At 43.0% G+C, this 21,666-nt stretch overlaps 4 non-coding genes across 4 annotated transcripts; all 4 read right to left on the reverse strand.

Annotated features, from left to right (window-relative positions):
- Nucleotides 1–3,228: 3,228 nt before the first annotated feature.
- LOC130298457 (U2 spliceosomal RNA) lies at nt 3,229–3,417 on the reverse strand. Its single transcript, XR_008849818.1, has one exon. It is a non-coding gene; the product is annotated as a U2 spliceosomal RNA (small nuclear RNA).
- Nucleotides 3,418–10,604: 7,187 nt separating this feature from the next.
- LOC130298431 (U2 spliceosomal RNA) lies at nt 10,605–10,795 on the reverse strand. The gene has a single exon (XR_008849796.1). It is a non-coding gene; the product is annotated as a U2 spliceosomal RNA (small nuclear RNA).
- A 2,094-nt stretch (nt 10,796–12,889) lies between these two features.
- On the reverse strand, nt 12,890–13,077 carry LOC130298461 (U2 spliceosomal RNA). The gene has a single exon (XR_008849821.1). It is a non-coding gene; the product is annotated as a U2 spliceosomal RNA (small nuclear RNA).
- Nucleotides 13,078–20,038: 6,961 nt separating this feature from the next.
- LOC130298433 (U2 spliceosomal RNA) lies at nt 20,039–20,229 on the reverse strand. The gene has a single exon (XR_008849798.1). It is a non-coding gene; the product is annotated as a U2 spliceosomal RNA (small nuclear RNA).
- Between the last annotated feature and the right edge of the window lie 1,437 nt (nt 20,230–21,666).

A 21,666-nucleotide genomic window follows, 5' to 3' on the forward strand; every position in this document is an offset into this window, starting at 1 on the left:
AAACCCGGGTTATTTGACAACCTATGGCGGTGATGGTTCTGCTCAGGCAGAGCAGTGCTGATGCTCCTCATAAAGCTGTCGCTGCTGTGAAGGTTCTAGGTGACATCACAAATCCCTATGGTTACATACACAACAAAGCTGGGTTGTTGTTGTTTACACTCTGCAAGGCCTGTGGAAGTGAGTGACATCATAGCACTGTAGTTCTGAGGGTTCTAGATGGATGCAACAATCTCCTGTTGCTTCTATGAAGGCCATAATAGACGACATCACCAAACAGCTCCATAGTCACATACACAGCAAAGGAGAGATGTTGTTTACACCTAGTGATGTCAGTGGTATTGAGTGACATCACAGCACAGTGCTAAGGCTCCTGGGCCTGGACACAGCAGCGGCTGCAATATCTCAACGGAGAATACGTATATATATACGTGTGTGTGTGCGCGTATATATATATATATATATATATATATATATATATATATATATATATTTCTCCGCCGAAATCACTTTTAAACCCATTTCCACCTTTTTTTCCCTTCTCTTCCTCTTACTTTTTTTTCACGTTTTTTTACGTTTTTCTCCTTTTCGCCTCTTTTCTGGGCGTATTATTCTTCTTTTTCTTCTTTTTTTTCGTCTAATGCATACCCCATCAGTGCAGCAATGCTTATTCAATACCGCCAGCAGATGGAGACACTGGGGGATAATTTTCTAAGGATTTATACTGATTTTTCCTGTCTGAATTTGTCGCACAGAAAGTTGCAGGCCAAATATGTGTGACATTTCTGCGACTTTAGCTTCTAGAGCATTTTTACAACATTATACATAGGTGCTGAATACATAAAAAGCGACTGTTCAGCGACAGACAAGTCGCATCGGCTGAAAGTAGGCCAGAATGTCAGTCCATGTTGGAGCAGGTTTAGATACAGTCTAAAGTATAGATCTCAAAGTCTGTGCACAGAATTTAGCAAGGGCCTCGCACCTTCTGATGCATCAGGTAGGTGCACAATAGCATAGCCTAACCCTCTGTACTTTTGTCTATATTGATGCGGGACATAGACAGCCAGCTGATGACCAATCCATTAGTGCAATGGATGGCTGGAAGCATTTGTCTTTGCCTTTGCAATACCACAGAAGCAATGCATGGTCAATGTACAGCAATGACACACCTGTGTGAACAGCCAGGAGACCCCCACCCCCCCCCCCCATGTTACATAGTTACATAGTTACATAGTTAGTACGGTCGAAAAAAGACATATGTCCATCAAGTTCAACCAGGGAATTAAGGGGTAGGGGTGTGGCGCGCTATTGGGGAAGGGATGAGATTTTATATTTCTTCATAAGCATTAATCTTATTTTGTTCCAGGAATGTATCTAATCCTGTTTTAAAGCTGTTAATTGTTCCTGCTGTGACCAGTTCCTGAGGTAGACCGTTCCATAAATTCACAGTCCTCACGGTAAAGAAGGCGTGTCGCCCCTTGATACTAAACTTTTTTTTCTCCAGACGGAGGGAGTGCCCCCTCGTCCTTTGGGGGGGTTTAACCTGGAACAGTTTTTCTCCATATTTTTTGTATGGGCCATTAATATACTTATATACGTTTATCATATCCCCCCTTAAACGTCTCTTCTCAAGACTAAACAATTGTAACTCCTTTAATCGCTCCTCATAGCTAAGATGTTCCATGCCCCATATTAGTTTAGTCGCGCGTCTCTGCACCCTTTCCAACTCCGCAGTGTCCCTTTTATGGACAGGTGACCAAAACTGAACAGCATATTCCAGGTGAGGCCGTACCAATGCTTTATAAAGGGGGAGTATTATGTCCCTGTCCCTCGAGTCCATGCCTCTTTTGATACATGACAATATCCTGCCGGCTTTGGAAGCAGCAGCCTGACATTGCATGCTATTCTGTAGTCTGTGATCTACAAGTACACCCAGATCCTTCTCTACCAGTGACTCTGACAGTTTAATCCCCCCTAAGACATACGATGCATGCAGGTTATTAGTACCCAGATGCATAACTTTACATTTATCCACATTGAACCTCATTTGCCAAGTGGATGCCCAGACACTTAGTCTATCCAAGTCATCTTGTAACTTATGCACATCCTCTATAGACTGTACTGTGCTACAAAGCTTGGTGTCATCTGCAAAGATAGAAACAGAGCTGTTAATACCATCCTCTATATCATTGATAAATAAATTAAACAACAGCGGTCCCAGTACTGAACCTTGGGGTACACCACTAATAACCGGGGACCAATCAGAGTACGAATCATTGACCACCACTCTCTGGGTACGATCCATGAGCCAGTGTTCAATCCAGTTACAAACTAAAATTTCCAAACCCAAAGACCTTAACTTACCTGTCAGACGTCTATGAGGGACAGTATCAAATGCTTTAGCAAAATCCAGAAACACTATATCCACAGCCATTCCTCTGTCAAGGCTTCTACTCACCTCTTCATAAAAGCAAATTAGATTGGTTTGACAACTTCTATCCTTAGTAAACCCATGCTGGCTATCACTTATAATACAATTATCCCCTATGTATTCCTGTATGTAATCCCTTATAAGTCCTTCAAACAATTTACCCACAATGCACGTTAAACTTACCGGTCTATAGTTTCCTGGGGAAGACCTAGAGCCCTTTTTGAAGATTGGCACCACATTCGCCTTGCGCCAGTCCCTTGGCACAATACCAGACACCAGAGAATCTCTAAATATCATGAACAGGGGTACAGATATTACTGAACTTACCTCTCTAATGTTATGTTACATAGTTACATAGTTAGTACGGTCGAAAAAAGACATATGTCCATCAAGTTCAACCAGGGAATTAAGGGGTAGGGGTGTGGCGCGATATTGGGGAAGGGATGAGATTTTATATTTCTTCATAAGCATTAATCTTATTTTGTCAATTAGGAACATTCAGCACCCACCCGCTATCAAGGCAGCTGCCTATCATGTCATGCCCTACCTGCACAGGTGTGCTGGCTACTCAAATGATCCAATTAAGGAGGCCATTTAGTCAGCAGCAGCAGAAGTCCTGTGCCTGGACGCTCCAACAGCGGCCAGACACAAGCAGAAGCAGAAGCAGCAGAAGCAGCAGCAGCAGCACCACCTTTTGTTTTTTGGCTGCAGCAGCAGCAAGGCCCACAGGGCTGGCTAGCTGGCTAGCCAGCAAGCAGGTAGCAATGAAAGTAGGAATCTTTCTTTTTAACCCTGTAAGGGGGTGGTGCACTGTACCCGAAGATACTGCCATATCGGGTCAATGCATAGGGCGACGGAAGCAAGCTTCGAAATCGGCCCCCGTTCTCAAAAATCCATTTAATATATGGTCCCCAGATAGGGGACGTATCAGATATTAAACTGATAAGAACAGATTTTTTTTTTTTTTTTTTTCCTCAGTTACAGACTATTGTTTGGACGATCATCAGGTCACCTACCAAGACTCGTCACTTAAAACAATATCTGAAAAAACATCATACGGAAAAAACTAACTAAGGGAACCGAGTGCCAAGAAAAAGTGACCAAACAACAAAACAAAAAAACATGTCAAAAACAATCACAGAAATTGGTCAAAAACTTACAGCTTTCTCCTTTACGTACTTCTTATAAATGTTTCCATCGTGTATGCATCCAGATTTTCTCCGCTTCTTCTTCACCAATTCTCTTTTTGTCCAGTAGAAAGATAGTAAAAATCCTTCCTAAAAACAATCTTTTCAATTCCCTCGGAGAAATAACAACATTTTTAAAAACAAGCAAATTGCGTGAGTCCCATAAAACCTCTTTAAAAACAGAAAAAAGAATCCAATTAGTACGTGTATCTTCCTTTTTACTAAGATCTTGACCAATAAAAACTTTCTCAAAAGAAAAACTGTTATATCCAGTGAGTTGGATTAAAAACTTCTTTAAAAACATAAAAAATTCTTTTGCATAAAAACAGTCCCAATAAAGGTGCACTAAGTCTTCTCTACCTCCACAACCCTCTCTTGGGCATCTGTCACTTATTCTCAAACCTCTTCCATTTAAAAAAGATCGGGTTGGGAGGCAGCCATGAAAGGACATCCAACTAACGTCTTTTTGTCTGTTTGATAGTCCAATAACTTTAAAAAACTTCCAAATCTTCACAGACTGAGCATTAGTGCAGAATGGTACTTCATATAATCTCTCATTTTTCCTTATTTCTTGTTCTATTTTCTTTTTATCAGGTTCACCTAAAGAGCTCAAACCAAATTGATCATTGAAAGACCTGAGGAGCACATAGAAGGTAGGTATCACATGTGCTATGGGTCTCCTCAAATCCCTCTCACACCAGCCCCATTTGGAAAACAACCATCCTGCAAGGTATTTACTCATGTCTGCCGCCCTATTATTGCACTGTATCAATTTAAAAATTAAAAGAAAATAGTGCACCTTTAAAAACAGATCAATGTTTGGAAAGTTATATCCGCCCAAATTCATACTCTTCATCACTTCTTCTCTTCTCATTTTCTCCATCTTAGACCCCCAGAAGAACACAAAAAGCTTCCTTGTGACTCTCCTAGTCCATAACTTCCCTGGAGGAAGCACCATAGCCGTATACAAGAGAAGCGGTAGGATTACAGACTTAATGATAAGAACTTTCCCTTTAAGTGACAAGTTCCTTAACCTCCAGAAGGATAGCTTCTTCTCAATTTTACTGTCCAAAGTCTCATAACTTTTCTTTCCTTTGAGGTCTTTATCAAATATCACTCCTAGCACTTCAATGTCTTCTTTTTCCTTAACACCATCCACTACTATATTCTCTTGGTTCCCAAAACTGCATAATTGGCACTTCCCCCAGTTCACATTCATCCCAGCCACACAACAAAAAATCCTCACATGCAAATTTACTCTGTTGAGATCTGCTTGGGATGTACAAGTAAAAACCACATCGTCCATATAACTTAAAACCTTTAACTTACTACCATCACTACCTGGAATAAAAACACCACTCACACATTTATCTTTCTGCACATTCTTCAACAGGCCCTCTATAACGCATATAAACAGAATTGGGGAGAGTGGGCATCCCTGTCTGACTCCAGACAAGACATTAAAAGCAGGCCCCACATGCCCATTTACTAAAATCTGACTTGTCACCCCATGATAAAAACTCATAATAACAGATAATAACTTTTCTGGAATACCTAAGTGTTTTAAAGCAATGAACATAAAATCATGTGCAACCTTATCATAAGCCTTTTCGAAATCTATGGACTCAACAAACAGTGCATTCTTGTTAAAGTTACTGTAATAAATAGAGTCTCTTAAAAGCAATAAATTATCTGTTATTTTTCTTTTCGGTACTGCACAAACTTGGTATTCTCCCACAAGGTGGTCCACTACATCACTCAGTCTATTAGCCACAATCTTAGCAATTATCTTGTAGTCACAATTTAATAAAGTTATAGGTCTCCAATTTTTAAGATCTCTGCCATCACCTTTTTTATGAATTAATGTTATGACCCCTTTCTTCATAGATTCAGCTAAAACACCTGAGTTAAAAACATATTGCACCACCCGTGTAAACTCTTTACTTAAAATATTCCAGAACGCGGAATAAAACTCAGTGGGGAGACCATCACAGCCTGGTGTCTTCCCTTTGGCCATCTTATCCAGGGCCTGCTTGATCTCCCCTTCACTAACATCATCAATCAAAAAATCTACTTTTTCAACAGGAACATTATTCTCCAAAATATTACAATAATCATTCATCTCCGTCTCACTGGCTCTGCTCTTATTACTAAAGAGTGTCTCATAAAATCTGCCAATCTCCTTCACCATCTCCTCTCCAAAAACTTCCCCCGTAGGGGTAAAAACAGATTTAAAAACACCTTTAGCATTAAAACATTTTTTAAAGAAATACCGTGTACACTGCTCATTTTCTTCTAGGTGCTGCACTTTAGACTTATATACAATATTCCTTCCCTTTTCCAACAACCTTTTTTTCATCTCCCCCTTCACCTTAACAATCTCATCCTCCACCTCCACACCAACACGTTTAAACTTATAGAGAGTCTCTAACCGGGATACAAGCCTTTCATCACTCCTCCTCTTCTCTTGTGCTCTCTTTATGCAAAACATCTTAAAGAAATTAGAAAACTCTCCTTTAGCCCATTCCCACCACACTAAGACATTACTAAAATCAGGTTGTTTAGAAACACAGGATAAAAACACATGATTAAAACCAGCCATTACTTCCTCATCTTCCAATAGACTTACATTTAATTTCCAGAGCCCCCTCCCAAAATGAAGGGACTCTGTGACACTTATCTCAGCCAACACCATCTTGTGGTCTGAGAAAGTTGACATCATTTGATTGCACCGGACCACCTTAATCCCATCAGAGACCAGGATGTAATCGATCCGGGATTTACAGCGGCCACTATCTGATATGTACGTATATCTTTCATCAGTGCTAACCATCAGTCCAACATCAGTAAAATGCAAGTCTTGAATAATTTGATTTAAAACATTGGAAGTAATATCAGTTCTAACCTCAGCAGAGCTCTCACGATCATTGACGGATCTAATGCAGTTAAAATCGCCAACAATAATAGTATCTTCACGACCAGGGATAAAAAACTTAAGGGACTCTAAAAAAGACAAACGTGCTTGTTTTTCTGCTGGAGCATACACATTAAAAATTCTCATCCTCTGGCCCAAAACCTCAAAAATTAAAACCATACAACGACCAGGTACTAAAGTTTGGCAATTTAAAACTTTAATGTCCCTGTTTCGCAATAAAATCCCAACACCTTCATTTTTGTTTTCTGCACATGTGGACCAGAAGGACTGCCCACACTTCCACTCATTTGCATAAGGTGCTGACTTTATTGCACACTCCTGTAAACATATCACATCACTTCTAACATTCTCAAGAATATCAAAAATTGCAGCTCTCCTAATTTCAGACTCAATACTTCTTACATTAATAGTTGTTACAACCAAAGTCATAATAACTAGGAAAAGAAAACCAAATGCTTTAAAATCCATCTTAACTTAGAAATTAACATTTTGGCCTTCAACTTTCCTATGTAAACTTGCAAAACAATCAGGCGACCCTATGTTAGAGTCCCTGTCTATTTCATTATCACTACCAAGAACAAGGGCTTCCTGATCCTCAGACCAGCTCCCTGTCTTACACCTTTTATTCACAACCTGCACATCCTCATCTTCCTCCTCCTCTTCTTCCTTACTGCGAGAAACTCTCTGACCAGGTGTTAGAGATCTCTGAGATGACCCAACAACTTCCATTCCCTCCTCCTCCCCCACAATTGGGTTTGGACATTCAATATCATCCATAGCCTCTTCACTAGAAAGAACATCACCATACACTGTCTCAATTTTCTCCACCACTTTCACTTTTTTTGCTTTTTTCTTTTTCACCAAGGTAAATTCACCTCCCACACCTGTCTCCTCACCAGTCACAGCAGTGGAAACACCCTCCTCCCCTGACCTCTCCTGAGTGCTAATGTGCTCCACTATCACAGAACTTTCCTCAGCCACCTGTGCCACATTAACACTCACACTCACACTCTCACCAACTCCAGGAACAAACCTCCCTCCCCCTTTTTCTCTTTGTTCTCCTCTATTCCCAGCTGCATCAGCATAACTTCTCTTCTTTTTATACCACATATCACAGCCTCTTGCCAAATGTTCCTCACTTCCACAGATATCACATGTCTTCTTCTCTGTACAAATACTTGCTTCATGACCAGTTTTCCCACAATTTCTGCAACATTCTCCTTTCTCAGGGCAATAATCCTGCACATGGCCATAGGCATGGCACTTTCTACAATATTGCAACTGGCCTTCATAAAAGCAGAAACCTCTCTCTCCTCCGATAGAAAACACCTGTGGTATGCTCTTCCTTCCATCTTGCATTCCTTCATCTTTTTTAAATTTTACAATAAACTTTCTCTTACAATTAAAGTACCCAAACTTGTTCTTAAGTCTTCCTATAAATTTCACTTCCTCGCAATACCGGAACAAAAAGTTTGTAACCATTTCATCAGAAACCTTAGGATTATACATGTGGACAATTACTACCTTTGTTGTATTCATAAATAACGGTTCCACTTTAATCTTCTTCATTATAGCAGGCTCACTTTTCCTCTTCATTTCTTCAAGATCCATATAGACTCTCTGGCAAATCTCAGAACCACAAAAAGTAATATCATAAATTCCTTGCCTAGGAAAATCCTGTATAGCCAATACATTCCATACCTGTAGGTAATCAAGCTTGCGAAGAATCTCCACAACGATTTGGTCAAGTCCGATCGTCCCCCGGTGCTCGCCAGGAACGTAGATCCGCACCGTGTCCTCAAGTCCACGCGCCTTCTCGCTCATTTTTGCAGGTAAAACCCACGATCGCAGCTCAGCAACAATCCAGGGCCCCCCGTAAAGAGGGCCCCGATCACCACTCCTTTCAACCCAAACCACGCACAGAAATCCACACGTGATCTTAGCCAAAAGGCCGAGAAGCGATAACCGTGAAAGGGGCGGGCCCAACAAGGTGCCCTTCATGGGCACTATCACTGCTTGCTGTCAGGGAGGCTGCCAGACAATTTTCCATGCACACTCTGGGCTGGGGGGCAGTCAACCACCAGTACACACAGCAGAACCTAAACCCATACCATTATTGCTAAGCAGCAAGACAGGGGCCCATTGCACTCCCACGGGGCCTTTTTAAATGCAATCCATAACCCGGATTTGCCAGGAACCCTTCTTACTCCTCCTACTTGCATGTGACACTGGGCTTAGGATCTGCATAGGAAACACACACACAAGCACACACCTACCTTTGTTGCCTGCAGATGCCTCCTTGGCTGTCCCCAAACGGTATCAAACCAACACCCACGGGAAGCTGTAAGCATAGAGGACATGCCTGCACCCCATTGGACTTACCTGTGTGGGTTAAACCCGGGTTATTTGACAACCTATGGCGGTGATGGTTCTGCTCAGGCAGAGCAGTGCTGATGCTCCTCATAAAGCTGTCGCTGCTTTGAAGGTTCTAGGTGACATCACAAATCCCTATGGTTACATACACAACAAAGCTGGGTTGTTGTTGTTTACACTCTGCAAGGCCTGTGGAAGTGAGTGACATCATAGCACTGTAGTTCTGAGGGTTCTAGATGGATGCAACAATCTCCTGTTGCTTCTATGAAGGCCATAATAGACGACATCACCAAACAGCTCCATAGTCACATACACAGCAAAGGAGAGATGTTGTTTACACCTAGTGATGTCAGTGGTATTGAGTGACATCACAGCACAGTGCTAAGGCTCCTGGGCCTGGACACAGCAGCGGCTGCAATATCTCAACGGAGAATACGTTTATATATATGTGTGTGTGTGCGCGTATATATATATATATATATATATATATATATATATATTTCTCCGCCGAAATCACTTTTAAACCCATTTCCACCTTTTTTTCCCTTCTCTTCCTCTTACTTTTTTTTCACGTTTTTTTACGTTTTTCTCCTTTTCGCCTCTTTTCTGGGCGTATTATTCTTCTTTTTCTTCTTTTTTTTCGTCTAATGCATACCCCATCAGTGCAGCAATGCTTATTCAATACCGCCAGCAGATGGAGACACTGGGGGATAATTTTCTAAGGATTTATACTGATTTTTCCTGTCTGAATTTGTCGCACAGAAAGTTGCAGGCCAAATATGTGTGACATTTCTGCGACTTTAGCTTCTAGAGCATTTTTACAACATTATACATAGGTGCTGAATACATAAAAAGCGACTGTTCAGCGACAGACAAGTCGCATCGGCTGAAAGTAGGCCAGAATGTCAGTCCATGTTGGAGCAGGTTTAGATACAGTCTAAAGTATAGATCTCAAAGTCTGTGCACAGAATTTAGCAAGGGCCTCGCACCTTCTGATGCATCAGGTAGGTGCACAATAGCATAGCCTAACCCTCTGTACTTTGGTCTATATTGATGCGGGACATAGACAGCCAGCTGATGACCAATCCATTAGTGCAATGGATGGCTGGAAGCATTTGTCTTTGCCTTTGCAATACCACAGAAGCAATGCATGGTCAATGTACAGCAATGACACACCTGTGTGAACAGCCAGGAGACCCCCCCCCCCCCATGTTATGTTACATAGTTACATAGTTAGTACGGTCGAAAAAAGACATATGTCCATCAAGTTCAACCAGGGAATTAAGGGGTAGGGGTGTGGCGCGATATTGGGGAAGGGATGAGATTTTATATTTCTTCATAAGCATTAATCTTATTTTGTCAATTAGGAACATTCAGCACCCACCCGCTATCAAGGCAGCTGCCTATCATGTCATGCCCTACCTGCACAGGTGTGCTGGCTACTCAAATGATCCAATTAAGGAGGCCATTTAGTCAGCAGCAGCAGAAGTCCTGTGCCTGGACGCTCCAACAGCGGCCAGACACAAGCAGAAGCAGAAGCAGCAGAAGCAGCAGAAGCAGCAGCAGCACCACCTTTTGTTTTTTGGCTGCAGCAGCAGCAAGGCCCACAGGGCTGGCTAGCTGGCTAGCCAGCAAGCAGGTAGCAATGAAAGTAGGAATCTTTCTTTTTAACCCTGTAAGGGGGTGGTGCACTGTACCCGAAGATACTGCCATATCGGGTCAATGCATAGGGCGACGGAAGCAAGCTTCGAAATCGGCCCCCGTTCTCAAAAATCCATTTAATATATGGTCCCCAGATAGGGGACGTATCAGATATTAAACTGATAAGAACAGATACTACACTTGATCTTAGCCAAAAGGCCGAGAAGCGATAACCGTGAAAGGGGCGGGCCCAACAAGGTGCCCTTCATGGGCACTATCACTGCTTGCTGTCAGGGAGGCTGCCAGACAATTTTCCATGCACACTCTGGGCTGGGGGGCAGTCAACCACCAGTACACACAGCAGAACCTAAACCCATACCATTATTGCTAAGCAGCAAGACAGGGGCCCATTGCACTCCCACGGGGCCTTTTTAAATGCAATCCATAACCCGGATTTGCCAGGAACCCTTCTTACTCCTCCTACTTGCATGTGACACTGGGCTTAGGATCTGCATAGGAAACACACACACAAGCACACACCTACCTTTGTTGCCTGCAGATGCCTCCTTGGCTGTCCCCAAACGGTATCAAACCAACACCCACGGGAAGCTGTAAGCATAGAGGACATGCCTGCACCCCATTGGACTTACCTGTGTGGGTTAAACCCGGGTTATTTGACAACCTATGGCGGTGATGGTTCTGCTCAGGCAGAGCAGTGCTGATGCTCCTCATAAAGCTGTCGCTGCTGTGAAGGTTCTAGGTGACATCACAAATCCCTATGGTTACATACACAACAAAGCTGGGTTGTTGTTGTTTACACTCTGCAAGGCCTGTGGAAGTGAGTGACATCATAGCACTGTAGTTCTGAGGGTTCTAGATGGATGCAACAATCTCCTGTTGCTTCTATGAAGGCCATAATAGACGACATCACCAAACAGCTCCATAGTCACATACACAGCAAAGGAGAGATGTTGTTTACACCTAGTGATGTCAGTGGTATTGAGTGACATCACAGCACAGTGCTAAGGCTCCTGGGCCTGGACACAGCAGCGGCTGCAATATCTCAACGGAGAATACGTTTATATATATGTGTGTGTGTGCGCGTATATATATATATATATATATATATATATATATATATATATATTTCTCCGCCTAAATCACTTTTAAACCCATTTCCACCTTTTTTTCCCTTCTCTTCCTCTTACTTTTTTTTCACGTTTTTTTACGTTTTTCTCCTTTTCGCCTCTTTTCTGGGCGTATTATTCTTCTTTTTCTTCTTTTTTTTCGTCTAATGCATACCCCATCAGTGCAGCAATGCTTATTCAATACCGCCAGCAGATGGAGACACTGGGGGATAATTTTCTAAGGATTTATACTGATTTTTCCTGTCTGAATTTGTCGCACAGAAAGTTGCAGGCCAAATATGTGTGACATTTCTGCGACTTTAGCTTCTAGAGCATTTTTACAACATTATACATAGGTGCTGAATACATAAAAAGCGACTGTTCAGCGACAGACAAGTCGCATCGGCTGAAAGTAGGCCAGAATGTCAGTCCATGTTGGAGCAGGTTTAGATACAGTCTAAAGTATAGATCTCAAAGTCTGTGCACAGAATTTAGCAAGGGCCTCGCACCTTCTGATGCATCAGGTAGGTGCACAATAGCATAGCCTAACCCTCTGTACTTTGGTCTATATTGATGCGGGACATAGACAGCCAGCTGATGACCAATCCATTAGTGCAATGGATGGCTGGAAGCATTTGTCTTTGCCTTTGCAATACCACAGAAGCAATGCATGGTCAATGTACAGCAATGACACACCTGTGTGAACAGCCAGGAGACCCCCCCCCCCCCCCCCCCATGTTATGTTACATAGTTACATAGTTAGTACGGTCGAAAAAAGACATATGTCCATCAAGTTCAACCAGGGAATTAAGGGGTAGGGGTGTGGCGCGATATTGGGGAAGGGATGAGATTTTATATTTCTTCATAAGCATTAATCTTATTTTGTCAATTAGGAACATTCAGCACCCACCCGCTATCAAGGCAGCTGCCTATCATGTCATGCCCTACCTGCACAGGTGTGCTGGCTACTCAAATGATCCAATTAAGGAGGCCATTTAGTCAGCAGCAGCAGAAGTCCTGTGCCTGGACGCTCCAACAGCGGCCAGACACAAGCAGAAGCAGAAGCAGCAGAAGCAGCAGCAGCACCACCTTTTGTTTTTTGGCTGCAGCAGCAGCAAGGCCCACAGGGCTGGCTAGCTGGCTAGCCAGCAAGCAGGTAGCAATGAAAGTAGGAATCTTTCTTTTTAACCCTGTAAGGGGGTGGTGCACTGTACCCGAAGATACTGCCATATCGGGTCAATGCATAGGGCGACGGAAGCAAGCTTCGAAATCGGCCCCCGTTCTCAAAAATCCATTTAATATATGGTCCCCAGATAGGGGACGTATGAGATATTAAACTGATAAGAACAGATTTTTTTATTTTTTTATTTTTTTTTTATAAACCTTCAGGTTTAGACTAAACACCACTTAGATAACGCGTCATTTTTGACTCATGGTGAAGTCTAACTCATCATTAGGTCATTCTTTATTTGTTCAAAGCAAATTCAAAACAAATTCAAATACCATCACCATTACACCCTTACAACATGTCTCCACTTCAAAAATTTCCATATCCCCTCTGCATCTATTTCACCTAATTTCTTTTTATCACGTAAATAAACGGTGTACAACCTATCCAGAATCATTCTTAAACTTCCTTCCACAGTCACATCTTTTCTCTTAAACACATATAAATTTCTAACATCCCACAAGACTTCCTTCACAATCGCCAATAACACAAACAACACCCTTTCATTCTTTCTTCCAATCATACTAAGACCAAACATCACAACCTCATATGACAACCTATTTATCCCAGTCAACTCCTTACACAACGGACCTATCCCTCTCCATACATTCTGAGCCATGTCACAATTCCAAATCACATGCATCACACTTTCAACCCCACTACAATCTTCCCTCGGACATATTTCACTCCTTCCAATTCCTCTATTCCTTTGGAACTCTCTTACTGGTAGGGCTCCATGCAAACACTGCCATCCTATCTCTCTCTGTCTATTTGATATTCCATCTGTCATTAAACTCTTCCACACCTTAGACACATCCTGGCCTCTTACCATATTAATCGGACACTCCACCTCACTTGCGGCGACATACCCAAACACATTCTTCTTACTTTCAAACAACTCCTTTCTCACACCAATCAACCTATAACTCTCCAAAAACTTTTCCACATACAAATACCAACTCGGGCACACAAACGCATAAGGCACTCTCAAATCTCTCTCCAGCCAACCTAATTTGCATAACACACGCCCACCTAAATATCTCAACATACATGCAAAATTCTTTTCTCCTCTCATCATCCTTCTAACCGCAAACACCACATTCACCCCCAAATACACATCTAGATTTGGAAATCCCATTCCACCCTTACTACCATCCTTCATCACAACTTCTCTCCTCACTCTTTCCACTTTTGTACCCCAAAAAAACACAAACAAAATTCTTTTTAACTTCCTTAAAACCATATAACTTGGCGGAAACACTATTGCCACATACAATAAAATAGGCAATATTACACTTTTCACAACCAGCACTTTCCCAACCATAGACAAATCTCTCAACCTCCAAAGACTCAATTTTTTGGACACTCTCTTCTCCACATCATCCCAACTTTCTCTCCCATCCAATCTTTCATCCATTTTAACACCTAAAACCTGAATACCACCTTCAATATTCTTCATACCCACATCCTCACTTCCTTGCATACTACCAAAACATTTATACTCACTTTTGTCCCAATTCACCTTAAACCCAGACGCTCCACAAAACAATCCAACTAGTAACTTTGCCCTTCTCATAACAGCCACAGACTCTCCCAAAATACACACATCATCCATGTAGGCCAAAACTTTGACTTCTCTCCCACCACTCCCTGGAATTTTTAACCCTCTAACACACTTATCCCGCCGCAACATCTCTAATAATGGCTCCATAGCACATATAAAAGCCATAGGGGACAACGGACAACCCTGCCTTACACCAGAACATACTTTCACCTTCTCAGACATCCAACCATTTATCAAAACCTTACTATATACTCCATCATACAGCATCCTTACAACATTTACAAAATCACCCGGGAATCCCATTCTCACTAATACTCTAAACAAAAACCTATGTGACAGACGATCAAACGCCTTTTCAAAATCTATCGACATCACTCTAACCTCCTGTTTCCTACTCATACTATCCCATAACAAATCTCTCAACAAACACAAATTTTCATTTATTCTTCTACCAGGCACTCCACACACTTGTTCTTCTCCAATCACCTGCTCAACCACATCTCTCATCCTATTTGTAATTATTTTAGCAAACACCTTATAATCTACATTCAACAAAGTTATCGGCCTCCAATTCCTCACATCATTCACATCACCTTTCTTATAAATCAACACAACCACTCCACTCTTCATACTTTCCACCATTCTCTCATTCCTCCACATATACCTATACACTTCCACCAAATCTTCCTTCACAACATCCCAAATCCAAGCATAAAATTCAACAGGCAACCCATCCTCTCCAGGCGTTTTATTTCTTGACATACTATCCACAGTCCTCTTCACTTCCTCCTCTCCAATCTCTCTCATCAGAGTCCCATATTCACTACCATCCACCCTCTTATCAAGCACTCTCAACACTTCATCCTGCAAGTCCTCTTCACAATCTTTTACCGCATACAACTCTTCATAAAAATTTTTAACCACTCCCAACACAGCTTTACCTTTAACCAGACAGCCATCATCATCATACACTCTTACCATATCCTCTCTCTTCCCAATAACTTTTTTAAAGAAATATCTCGAACATTTCTCATCTTTCTCTAACTTATCAAGTTTTGCTTGATACATCAACTCTTTACCTTTCTCATTCAACCAATTTTTTAGATCACTCTTCACAACCTCAATCTGCTCACCCACACTCCAGCCATACTTCTTTAACTTATTGAGAAACACCAATCTTTTATTCAACCATTCATACTTCTTCTTCCTCCCAGCATTCCGCTTATATCCCTCTCTTTTAAAGAAAACTTTTGTTTGACCCTTAACCCATTCCCACCAACACAATATATCAGGAAAATCATTCTTTTTCTTACACCAACCCCTATACTTATTAACATATCTATCATACACTCCTTCCACTTCCAACAATTTAACATTTAATTTCCATACACCCCTCCCACTCACACAATCTGCATCCAATACTAATTCACAACACACATACTCATGATCTGAATATCCTACTTTTTCTTGCATATAATTCTTACATAACACACCCTTAGACACAAAACACATATCAAGTCTGGAACTATGACTTCCACTATCAGAATAATATGTATCTAACAAAGGACACACTCCACACGCTTCAGCCACATCCTTTAACTTAAAGTCACACACCATACTTTTAAGAATATTCCCAGATACATCCACCTTCCCCTCAATTTCACAGTTGAAATCCCCCACCCACACCAAAGGTATTTTACCTGGCAGAAACCTCTTAATTACCTCCAACAACCCCACCCGCTCCTCCCTCCTTACCGGCGCATACACATTTATCAACCTAAATTTAACCCCCTGCACCTTAACCTCCACCATGATACACCTCCCCTCCTCTATTACCACATAACTACAAACTTCAAACTTAAAGCTCTTAAAAAGCACCCCTACCCCATCATTCCTGTTATGCCCAGACACCGACCAAACAGCAGGACCATAAGCCCATTCTCCCTTCCCCGGAATATCATTTAGCCCACATTCCTGCAAACAAATAATGTCCGCTTTTTTCCCTGCCAAGTCCTCCAAAATGACTGTCCTTCTGACTTTACTTCTAAAGACTCTAACGTTTATAGAACCGACTAAAAAAGACATACCACCATCTTAACAACCCTAAGGAAGAATTTGACAGAAAAGAAGAAAGTTATTTAGGTAGCTTTCCTCAGCGGTGTGGGAGAAGCTTCTCCCGCAGAGCACGCATCCATGTCGCTCTCAGATAGCGGTTGATACCGATTGTCCGTAGCCACCAGCGTCGACTCCATCTGTCCACCAGAAAGCTTCCTGGCCGTCTTCTTGGGGGGACGAAAAAGATCAAAGTCATCCTCTCTCTCTCTATGTCTCTCCTCACGGTCTTCACCCTCAGAAGAAGACCACTCTTCAATTTGCGGCGACTCCTCAGCCGGGGGACTGGGAGCATCCTCAATCTCCCCTTCTTCCACTTGCACCGCCATTTGCTCCTCCTCCACCACCACTTGCTCTTCAACCACCTTCACTTGCTCCTCTACCACCACACGACTCTGTACCTCTCCAATAATCACGCTCTCTCTTGCAGGAACCACTGCAGCCGCAGCTGCAGCTGCCCTCCTCCTCTCCACCATTTCCTCTTCCATTCTCCTCTCCTCCTCCCTCCTCTTCAACACTGGACAGTTCTTGTACACATGGCCAGCTTCCCCACATAGGTCACAGGTCCTCGGGTGTGGACATGCACCCGCCTCATGCCCCGGTTGCTTACAGTTCCTGCATTTCTTACTGCCAGGGCAGGCCTCCTTCACATGTCCAAACAATAGACAATTTCTACAGAAAGATGGCTGTCCGTAGTAATAGGATAACCTCTAAAACCAGCAATGGTAAAGTTCGCCGGAGGGTGCTTAACGCCTCCAATGCAATCTCCATCAAGCCGCAACTTCACAAAGAACTTATACGTGCCATTAAATACACCAATGCTGCTTGTCTGCTTAGTACCACCAGCAATAGACTCACAATAGATGCTCAAGAAGTTCTTAATCATAGAGACATCAACAAACGGATTGTACATGTGGATAAACAAAGTCTTTGTCCCCATTTCAAAAAGGGGATAAAAGGACACATCCCGCAAAACCTCACTTCCACTGTTCCGTTTTAAGCACTCATAAAAGTTCTGGCAGTCAGCATCATATAAGAAGGACACGTCATAAATACCTTGGCGCTTGTTCTCCTGGACACAAAAGAGGTCGCTCAAGGAAAATCCTGCCAGTCGCTCCACAATGGTATGGCCGATGTATTCAATGCTGTTTCTTAGACGATCCGTGGTTAGCACCTTGATGCGTACGGTCTTCTCCACTGCAGACATGTTGGATCCAGCCATCTTTCCAAATCTGTCGGTAACGAGTACCACAGTCTTGATCACCTACGCAGCTAGTCGCGGCGCAGTTCACTCGCACCCTCAGCGCCGACCGAGGCAATAAACCCCGATCTTAGCCAAAAGGCTGAGAAGCGATAACCGTGAAAGGGGCGGGCCCAACAAGGTGCCCTTCATGGGCACTATCACTGCTTGCTGTCAGGGAGGCTGCCAGACAATTTTCCATGCACACTCTGGGCTGGGGGGCAGTCAACCACCAGTACACACAGCAGAACCTAAACCCATACCATTATTGCTAAGCAGCAAGACAGGGGCCCATTGCACTCCCACGGGGCCTTTTTAAATGCAATCCATAACCCGGATTTGCCAGGAACCCTTCTTACTCCTCCTACTTGCATGTGACACTGGGCTTAGGATCTGCATAGGAAACACACACACAAGCACACACCTACCTTTGTTGCCTGCAGATGCCTCCTTGGCTGTCCCCAAACGGTATCAAACCAACACCCACGGGAAGCTGTAAGCATAGAGGACATGCCTGCACCCCATTGGACTTACCTGTGTGGGTTAAACCCGGGTTATTTGACAACCTATGGCGGTGATGGTTCTGCTCAGGCAGAGCAGTGCTGATGCTCCTCATAAAGCTGTCGCTGCTGTGAAGGTTCTAGGTGACATCACAAATCCCTATGGTTACATACACAACAAAGCTGGGTTGTTGTTGTTTACACTCTGCAAGGCCTGTGGAAGTGAGTGACATCATAGCACTGTAGTTCTGAGGGTTCTAGATGGATGCAACAATCTCCTGTTGCTTCTATGAAGGCCATAATAGACGACATCACCAAACAGCTCCATAGTCACATACACAGCAAAGGAGAGATGTTGTTTACACCTAGTGATGTCAGTGGTATTGAGTGACATCACAGCACAGTGCTAAGGCTCCTGGGCCTGGACACAGCAGCGGCTGCAATATCTCAACAGAGAATACGTTTATATATATGTGTGTGTGTGCGCGTATATATATATATATATATATATATATATATATATATATATATTTCTCCGCCGAAATCACTTTTAAACCCATTTCCACCTTTTTTTCCCTTCTCTTCCTCTTACTTTTTTTTCACGTTTTTTTACGTTTTTCTCCTTTTCGCCTCTTTTCTGGGCGTATTATTCTTCTTTTTCTTCTTTTTTTTCGTCTAATGCATACCCCATCAGTGCAGCAATGCTTATTCAATACCGCCAGCAGATGGAGACACTGGGGGATAATTTTCTAAGGATTTATACTGATTTTTCCTGTCTGAATTTGTCGCACAGAAAGTTGCAGGCCAAATATGTGTGACATTTCTGCGACTTTAGCTTCTAGAGCATTTTTACAACATTATACATAGGTGCTGAATACATAAAAAGCGACTGTTCAGCGACAGACAAGTCGCATCGGCTGAAAGTAGGCCAGAATGTCAGTCCATGTTGGAGCAGGTTTAGATACAGTCTAAAGTATAGATCTCAAAGTCTGTGCACAGAATTTAGCAAGGGCCTCGCACCTTCTGATGCATCAGGTAGGTGCACAATAGCATAGCCTAACCCTCTGTACTTTGGTCTATATTGATGCGGGACATAGACAGCCAGCTGATGACCAATCCATTAGTGCAATGGATGGCTGGAAGCATTTGTCTTTGCCTTTGCAATACCACAGAAGCAATGCATGGTCAATGTACAGCAATGACACACCTGTGTGAACAGCCAGGAGACCCCCCCCCCCCCATGTTATGTTACATAGTTACATAGTTAGTACGGTCGAAAAAAGACATATGTCCATCAAGTTCAACCAGGGAATTAAGGGGTAGGGGTGTGGCGCGATATTGGGGAAGGGATGAGATTTTATATTTCTTCATAAGCATTAATCTTATTTTGTCAATTAGGAACATTCAGCACCCACCCGCTATCAAGGCAGCTGCCTATCATGTCATGCCCTACCTGCACAGGTGTGCTGGCTACTCAAATGATCCAATTAAGGAGGCCATTTAGTCAGCAGCAGCAGAAGTCCTGTGCCTGGACGCTCCAACAGCGGCCAGACACAAGCAGAAGCAGAAGCAGCAGAAGCAGCAGCAGCACCACCTTTTGTTTTTTGGCTGCAGCAGCAGCAAGGCCCACAGGGCTGGCTAGCTGGCTAGCCAGCAAGCAGGTAGCAATGAAAGTAGGAATCTTTCTTTTTAACCCTGTAAGGGGGTGGTGCACTGTACCCGAAGATACTGCCATATCGGGTCAATGCATAGGGCGACGGAAGCAAGCTTCGAAATCGGCCCCCGTTCTCAAAAATCCATTTAATATATGGTCCCCAGATAGGGGACGTATCAGATATTAAACTGATAAGAACAGATACTACACTTGATCTTAGCCAAAAGGCCGAGAAGCGATAACCGTGAAAGGGGCGGGCCCAACAAGGTGCCCTTCATGGGCACTATCACTGCTTGCTGTCAGGGAGGCTGCCAGACAATTTTCCATGCACACTCTGGGCTGGGGGGCAGTCAACCACCAGTACACACAGCAGAACCTAAACCCATACCATTATTGCTAAGCAGCAAGACAGGGGCCCATTGCACTCCCACGGGGCCTTTTTAAATGCAATCCATAACCCGGATTTGCCAGGAACCCTTCTTACTCCTCCTACTTGCATGTGACACTGGGCTTAGGATCTGCATAGGAAACACACACACAAGCACACACCTACCTTTGTTGCCTGCAGATGCCTCCTTGGCTGTCCCCAAACGGTATCAAACCAACACCCACGGGAAGCTGTAAGCATAGAGGACATGCCTGCACCCCATTGGACTTACCTGTGTGGGTTAAACCCGGGTTATTTGACAACCTATGGCGGTGATGGTTCTGCTCAGGCAGAGCAGTGCTGATGCTCCTCATAAAGCTGTCGCTGCTGTGAAGGTTCTAGGTGACATCACAAATCCCTATGGTTACATACACAACAAAGCTGGGTTGTTGTTGTTTACACTCTGCAAGGCCTGTGGAAGTGAGTGACATCATAGCACTGTAGTTCTGAGGGTTCTAGATGGATGCAACAATCTCCTGTTGCTTCTATGAAGGCCATAATAGACGACATCACCAAACAGCTCCATAGTCACATACACAGCAAAGGAGAGATGTTGTTTACACCTAGTGATGTCAGTGGTATTGAGTGACATCACAGCACAGTGCTAAGGCTCCTGGGCCTGGACACAGCAGCGGCTGCAATATCTCAACGGAGAATACGTTTATATATATGTGTGTGTGTGCGCGTGTATATATATATATATATATATATATATATATATATATATATATATTTCTCCGCCGAAATCACTTTTAAACCCATTTCCACCTTTTTTTCCCTTCTCTTCCTCTTACTTTTTTTTCACGTTTTTTTACGTTTTTCTCCTTTTCGCCTCTTTTCTGGGCGTATTATTCTTCTTTTTCTTCTTTTTTTTCGTCTAATGCATACCCCATCAGTGCAGCAATGCTTATTCAATACCGCCAGCAGATGGAGACACTGGGGGATAATTTTCTAAGGATTTATACTGATTTTTCCTGTCTGAATTTGTCGCACAGAAAGTTGCAGGCCAAATATGTGTGACATTTCTGCGACTTTAGCTTCTAGAGCATTTTTACAACATTATACATAGGTGCTGAATACATAAAAAGCGACTGTTCAGCGACAGACAAGTCGCATCGGCTGAAAGTAGGCCAGAATGTCAGTCCATGTTGGAGCAGGTTTAGATACAGTCTAAAGTATAGATCTCAAAGTCTGTGCACAGAATTTAGCAAGGGCCTCGCACCTTCTGATGCATCAGGTAGGTGCACAAT

The sequence above is a fragment of the Hyla sarda genome, unplaced genomic scaffold (assembly GCF_029499605.1).
Source record: "Hyla sarda isolate aHylSar1 unplaced genomic scaffold, aHylSar1.hap1 scaffold_1000, whole genome shotgun sequence".
In the NCBI taxonomy this organism is placed as follows: domain Eukaryota; kingdom Metazoa; phylum Chordata; class Amphibia; order Anura; family Hylidae; genus Hyla; species Hyla sarda.